The sequence below is a fragment of the Drosophila hydei genome, unplaced genomic scaffold, assembly GCF_003285905.1.
Source record: "Drosophila hydei strain 15085-1641.00,03,60 unplaced genomic scaffold, DhydRS2 tig00008122-arrow-pilon, whole genome shotgun sequence".
Classification (NCBI taxonomy): Eukaryota; Metazoa; Arthropoda; class Insecta; order Diptera; family Drosophilidae; genus Drosophila; species Drosophila hydei.
In genome coordinates, this window is record NW_022045833.1 from 4,029,466 (window position 1) to 4,037,698 (window position 8,233).

Sequence of the window (8,233 nt, forward strand, 5' to 3'; positions counted from 1 at the left end):
ATATCAATTAGGGAACAATAGTTAGTGCAAAATGAGTTTTGGTTTATCAAACGGATATGTTAATCTACTTGAATATTTGCAGGCATTTGTATACCATCTTTAATAGTACTTATCTAGAGTTTAAATAAGATTAAGTAGGCAAATATTAGATAATATTTTATCTTAAGTTTTTGAAATGCTGAATCCGCATCTGAAAACTAGAATAATGTAATCAACTTAGATCACTTCTTTAGGACAGATTACAGAGCCAACATCACAATATATTCCTTTGTGAATATGGATAGTTTAGGAAGAAGACAAGTCTAGGAAATTAAGGTAAATCTAGAGTCCTCCTCCCAAAAACTTATTTTTTATATAAATTTCTTTATCATGTGCATGTTTAGTATATTAAAAACTTTAGGAAATCTAATTCCTAATTCCTAACGAAATAAAAATTTATTTAATTACAAAGATGCGTTTAAAGTTTCTATATAAATAAAGCCTCAAATTAATGATAAAAACATCGTTAGATTTAAATGCTTTTTACCTGCCAACTCAGAGTACTTTTTAGAGTTAGGAAAGTTATCGTTTTTTATATCATCAAGGGTTCAAAAAAACGACAATATAAAAATCGTTTTTGGTCAGCACGATGATAAACGCCCCGCAATTACAGTTGTCGACGTCATTGCGATGAGCTCGTTCGTCATGGAACTTTCGCTTTCGGACAAACTCGGTCATTTGCATATGACAGATAGGCAAGCGGAGAGACGCAGACCCGGACCTGGGGGGACAGATCGAGGGTCAGGCAGCTGCATTTCTTTGATGGCGTGTGGGAGCCATATTTCGGGCCACTTGAATCACCTGCAACTCAACCTGAGATAATCTCAAGTGATCCAGCCGCCCAGCCAAACATGTATCATAATTTGTACAGGCATCACAGATCTCTGCGCTCATGTGTTCCGATTATCAACGGCTACAATCACGACTCTCAACTCTTCCAAGTATTGCGGCTCCTTGACCAACGTCTGCCGCTGAACTTTCACATGCAATTGGCAGAGCAGTGCGGCGGCGTGGGCCAGCCTGGCCTGAACATTCGTGCAACTAATAAACGCTCTTTAGTAAATGATTGGGGCGTGTTTTGATTATGCGATTTGCCCAATAATATAGAAACGTGCCCAGAAATTTTTGGCGGACATTGATCCTACACCCGATCGTCGATTAGCTAACTGAGGCCAAAACTAAGCTCTAGACTTTTATAATTTGTGGCGAAAGTGCAGAGTTTTGCATTCACTTTTTATAGTATAATAAAATATATGTTATATGTATGTAATCAAATACATATCATGTGAATTCCATTGATAATCGAATTTGCGTTGGTTTCGTATTTTATTGGCACATTTTTGTTTTCTATATATATATATTTGGACTCTAATGATTTTGTTGACAGTCTATATGGTTTGTGATCTGCTGCCCATTTATGTAAAATGTAAGCAGGTGAAATTTTTTACAGATAGCATTCGCTTGCGTAAGTTTTTGATTATTCAAAGAAATATATTTTTGGCATACAAATTGCAGATCAAAATGGTTTATTTAAAGTGTTAAACTAACACTATATCAAGTTGTCAACTGTATTTGTTAGGTAAATACAGAAACTACTGTTGTGGAAAGAAATAAGCACATGAAGAGGCTTATGTATGAAACTTATAACGACTTCCTATGCAAAGATAAATAAAAAATAAAAATAAATGGTGTTCTTAATTTATGTTCAAAATTGATATAAATTGAATTGTAGGCGTTGAACTTTTGTTTTATTATTTTTAAAATTTTTTTAACATTTTTTTTTATTTTTTTTTCCGACATTTTTGAATTTCTAGAAAGCAGAAAATTCTTCATGGAGAAGTTGTAAGATCTGTTGATCGATTCTCGAGAATTCAAACGATGTCTTAAACAAATATTATCGTTTGGCATCAGAAAAAAATAAACAAATGGTATGCCTTTCTAAGCGATTCTCATTCTTGCTTAAATTCAATATTGCCTTTCAAAATTCTTCAGAATATACTTAGAAAGCCTTACATCTTTCATCTTATACCTCTCAACTCCCACACAAATTAGCTTAATCAAACCATATCAAATGATACAGAAATTCAAATCAAGTTAACTTAATACAATTCAGTTAAATTACAAAACGAACTCACTGAAAATTTGCATCCAACGGCATCTAATTTAAATTAATAACAAAGCCATATTTAAATAACTAAAGGGTAAACTGCGTTAGCCTCATTTAGTCATTGAAAACGAGAGGGTAATACGAAAAGTTCCCACCAGAGCCGCTAGACAAAAAACAAAAACGAAAGCGATGAAGTAACTGAAACTGAAACTGAATTTGAGACTTGCGGCGCAGATCTTGCACTTAATTTCCATAGAAAAGTTGCACAATTAAGCAGCTTGAAGCACATCGGAGAAGAATCATTAAATGCTGTGCAGCAGAGTGGGCGAGTGTGTCAGTCAAGTGGGTAAAAGCCGTACAAAGAGATGACCAAGTTCCAGTTGCTGTGTGTCCCGCATGTAAAATGTCTTCAAGCGACGTTTTTGAACTTTCCCAAACTTCTGGACGAGCTGTACAATGGAAATGCTCTTGCTCTTGTAATATTTTTTGTTTTTGTATAATTTTATTGCTGCCCGCAAAGATTTATAGGAAGCAGCCAGCCACTCGAGAAGCAAGCCGAACATAAAAAAAAACGAAAGTTCCACTCTGCAAGAGTTCGAAAAGCAACTGAATTTTCTTTCTCCACAAAACAATTGAAAGGTACTTGGCAAGGTAAACAGCGCCTTCAAGCTGCCGCTGCTGTGGTTGCTGCTGCTGCAAGTCGTCTCAATTGCTGCTGTTCTGAACTCAAGCAAAGCTTAGCCAAGACAATACTACATGTCAATATCAAGCAATGCAATCACACAAACAGTAGAAGCAACAAACAATGCTTGAAAACTTCTTTAGCACTTTTTTTTGGGGCAACTGTTCATTAATTTGATCGCATCATTTTGAAAAATGCAGCCCATAGGAAATTACGGCTCATCCGGTAATTATTGGTTTGCCTGGCCCTTAAATCTTGATAGATAGATCTTCGACATTTGTAAGTACTTAAGTCCACACACACAGACAGACTCGAAGCCCACATTTTCTCAGCGCCGGCAGCTCAAATGAATTCGCTGCGAACAGCTTGCCTACAGGTGTATCTAATGTTTCCCTTTCATGTTACAATATGGGCGTCATAATTGTAATTTAGTTAAGATGATCAAGTGTTGAGACATTACCAAATGACAGCAGCTTTAGAAAGCCAACAAGAAGTTATCAACAACAACAAATGACTCTATCTCATATGCTGTAAATTTTTGAAAGGAAGTCCAAATTCTTTTGATAATAACTAATGAACACAAGGAAGCTTTCCAATCAATCAAGCAGACAAAACCTTAATTGGGTTATTGCTCTATGAGCATCGATTAAGTTCTAAGCTTAAGTGGATTGGGAAGATTTAGAATCAAATGTACAACTGTGAAGTTTCTTCGCTTATAAAATCTGTTGGAGCTTTGTAGCACACAGGCAGAGACTTCCTTAACAGATCAATTCAGACTAAGTTAGACGCATCTCTTTATCTCAGCGATTGTTCAGATATACATCTCAGATATCATATCTCCAAGTAGATGCTATAATAACAAAGTAAACATCTAATCTACTTAGTTCGAATTAACTCGCTGGGCTTTTTACCCAAGTACATCTATTATAACTTCCTTTCTCAAATCGTTTTTTTCTCTATTCTATTCACTTCTTAGCTCACTTCAATTGGCAAACTTTGCCTACAGCACGCAAGCTCTTCCTCTAAACCTTAGCAAGAAGTGAAGACCGTCTGACTTAAGTTCACTTCCATAATTTAACACCTAGAAATAGTTGTAATCAAGCCTCAACTAAAAACCTTCATTTAGGCATTTTCTTTTGGACACTAACGAGTGTTTGCACAGTTTTTTTCTCCTTATATTTTGTGTTTGTTATTAAATAAACTTAAAGTTTCGCTTTCTAATTAATTGCCAAAAGCTGCGACGCCTACACAAAAGTGTCGGCGAGTCTGTAAAAATATTTTCCCTTTTTAATTTTCGCCAATTAAATGGCCGTACAAAATATTATATGTATATATGAAAGAAAAAAGAGATGATTACATTGCAAAGGCCAGAGAAAAGAGCCAAGACGGAAGTTAAAAAAAAAGAGATATAAAAAAATTCTGTGAAAGGTGCAAAAATATGTAAGGGCAAAATATGAAATGAAAAAAAATGAACAAAAAAGCTGTGCAAATAACATTAGAAAAGGCAATGAAGACGAAAGTTGTTGCGCAAATCAAATTAAAATAAAATGCCAAAAATTACAAGTGAAATAAGAGTGCAATTAGTTAGAGCCAACAACTGCTCAGAGCCATGGGCAAAAGTTTCGCCCATTTGCCCGATTGAATAACATTTGCGTAATTAATTTTAAAGCAAATTAAATCATATGTCTACAGCCAAACTGGGCACTCGTAGTCGCACCCTTTCCGGGCCATTGACATGTGATAATCGCCGATTTGTTGTTTGCTAAAACGGCCAAACGGGAATGTTGGCTGCGGCTCAATTCGAAGCTCGTTATGTTTGCATTTCGTTAACGTGTCATACATTACTTAGTTAACAATTATTGTTAAACTATGTGTGTGTGTGTGATATTTGCACTTGCTGCTGCTGCTCACTTTCATTTCTAATGCGCTGTAGTTTCTTTTCTTGTTATGCCCTAGCTCAAGTTATTACAACTTTCACATGATGTTTGCAACAAATCAACTAAAGAATTTGCAATAGTTTTTTAAGTTTATTTTTTTCCATTTAAACTGGCTTGAGACAGTTGTATTACTCTGCAAATTGAACTTGAAATAGAAAAATGAGGGAAAACCACTCAACTTAACATTCAAAATATGTATCAGCTGTTAATATGTTGTGCGCTCGTTTAGCAGAAGAAGAAACAAATTCAAAATTTCTCAAGAAATTTGTTAGTACAAAAATATAAGCTCATACCTAAAACGCAGATATTTTCTGTACTACGTCCAAAACTAACATCTAGAGTATTTTAGCCTTCGTTCTTCACACAGTTTTTGTAACTTCTAGTATTTTGTTTACTTAACGCTTGTGTTGAAAATAAACATTTACCGCTGCCACTTGCTAAAAGTGAAATTATTGTTGTTTTATTTATATATCGCACATCACATATATAGATATATATATATATATACATATAAGCTTGCTCACTGAGTCAATGGCACACCATATTATAACGCTTGCCCCTGTTACAGTGCTGCACTTTTACACAAGATCAACAGGCGGCTACTTACTGGCTTCAAAAATGGAAAGTAGAGTTCAAAGATGGATAATGATGATTTGGCTGTCGGATCATCAAATTGGCTCGCAAAATATATGTTGGCTCAATTAAGTTGGCAATTAATCACAAGGGCGTCGCCAGCTCCAAAAATGATTAATTAGCCTAGACATTGGCCAAAGATTCCCAACAACAATATATATATATATATATATATATATTTTTAAAGCATTCATTCAACTCGCTTGAACTTTCGTTTTCAACACATTAATTTGGCAGACCTGATCAAATGTAAAAAACTGAAGGAATAGCTGTATAAAAAAAAAAACAAAATAAGCAGGCGGTGTTTCTTGCTGTTAACAACTTGTACGATTTGGCCCCTGGGTAGAGTCTATATCATATATACCTTATCTCTAATATCTCACGTTTTACTTCTCTATTTCTATTTTTTTGCCTAGCTAGCAATTGATTATTTCAACGCCTTTAAAAGATAAAAGGCCACGCCCACTCGCTTAGCATCGCCTTTCACGCAATGATTGGCATTATCTGAGGAATTCAAATTCACACACTTGTCGCCAATTATGCCAATGTTATTATCGATCTGTCGTGTCTTGGCTACCCACAAAATTGTTTGCACAAAACAAAACCAATAAATAATAAAGAGAAAAAGAAATAAATGAAACTTCATTACTGATGATGGATCATCAGCTACTAGATGTGAGCTCAAGTTGCCAAAATATAATTTTATTCATTGGAATTTTCCATTGTCTATTTAAAGGCAAAATAAATTAAGCATTTAGCAGAAGAAAGCATGAAAAATGCAATTTAATAATATTTATTAATCTTTAAGGAATCACAATCGATTGAGACCATGTAAACTTGGGTCAATCAAGCACTGGGAATCAGTTTAAATTCGATATGGCTAGATTATTTCATCATTTTTTAAGAATTTCGAAGGGGAATAAAAAAAAGTATGTGTATAAAAGTATTACTTTAAAACAGTCTAAGAAATATATTTTAGAGCAAAGTAAATTTTCTAAAAATTTTAAAATCATTTAGAAATTTTTTCCGAATGATACTACTGGAAACAAATAAGTAAGCATAGCACCCTAATAAAGAATCAGTTAAATAACAATTGTTTCCTATAGGAAGCTCTTGTTTTCAATGATGACTTTAAGCATGCTTAATCTGCATGCCTGTCATAGCTAAATTATGCAAAAAGTTTATCAATAAATCCTTCCATCGACGAGCATTCATATCTCACTCTTCTCAAAAAATTTCCTATGCTATAAATCTATCAGCTTCAGCTATAACTGCATTATCTTTTATATATTATACAAACAAAAAAAGGCAATTTGAAAATTCATCTAACTGCTTTCATTAGCAACATAAACAAGTTTGAAAAGTTGTTAAGCATAATTAAAACTCAAATCCCCGAATTTATGTATTCGATTTGTTTTAAATCAAAGAAATTTGGCTCATTCATTGAATCGAATGGGTCGTCGAATGCTTATCAAAATGCTATTTGTTTATTTCCCTCAGCTACTTTCGATTATATAACCCATGCAGCCAGCGGGCACTACAAAGCGAAGAATCGCCACAGCTAACTAAATCATTGACTGCTTCGACTAAATTGTGACTCGATTCGTTTGTGATTTAATTTTTGTATTTTGGCACCTTCTTGGCTTGTTTTGTCTCTTTTTAGAGAAAGCTGACTTTGTTTTTAACATTTAAGCGACGCGTCGTTCAATGCGCTTTGGATAGTAAAAATCATTTAATTATAATCAGTCATCTATGCTGGGAGTAGACTGTGTGTCGTAACAGTTGCGCCTGAGCAGCCTGGGAACACCGCGCAGAGAGGTATGAAAGTAACGGAAGACGTAGACGAAACGTTCTGACCGAGCGGATCAAGATAATGTGTGGCTATGCGCCGCCCACGTGCCCGGCATGGCCAAAATGGCAAAGTCAAAAGCCGTAATGTTTTCCATTTCAATGGCTAACGAGCCGCTGCCTGACTGACCGCAGAGAGCCAGCCAAAAAGAAAACAATCACAAAGCGGCAACGGCAACAACGACAATAACGAAAGTGAAATTCTACACAAAGATCGTGGCGTAGCTTCACCACGCTTGACCAGCCAAGTGCCCGGCCCTGGCACCGGCTCAGCTTGACTATGTTAATGCCTATTTTTTTTTAATTTTTTTTTTTTTTTTTTTACTATGCCAGGCCGCAGCAGCAACTGCAACGACGTGTTCAAAGACGTTGACAAACTAAGCTCAGTGAAATTTGGGTCAAGGAAATGCCAAACGACAGGTTAGAGTCCCACACACACATATATACAGACACACACACACACGCACTGTCGATGACAGTTATTGCTAGGCTTGTTAGCAATTTTGAATACACTAATTGCCAAGTTTTTGTCTTGAGTCTTTTGTTATTAGCCTCGAACGGATCCAGCAGCAGGCCAATAACCCTGCTTAGCATATGCAACGCCTCAAATATAGTAGCAAAATATCGCAGCACGTAAATCGTGTGTCCAGGCCAGAGCGAAAGCTGCAAGCTCAAAAGAAAATCTATAGCTGTCAACACGGCTGTCAAATTGCAATTATGTGACGCCGTCTGCAACAGTGAGTTAACAGCAAACGGCAGCCGCAGCAGCAGTAGCATATTTCAAGCTGTTAACCGAGCAGCAGCTGTGCAGCTCTTAACCGCAAGCGTTGGCTGTAAACCGTTTCAGTTGAGTTTCAAACGCGCACGCGTGCAGACGTTGCCAGAGTACACAGACACTGACACACACACACACAAATACCTAGCGTACACTCGCACACACAGAGAAAGCACGCTAACAGTAATATATAGCAACCGAATCAGTAGCCC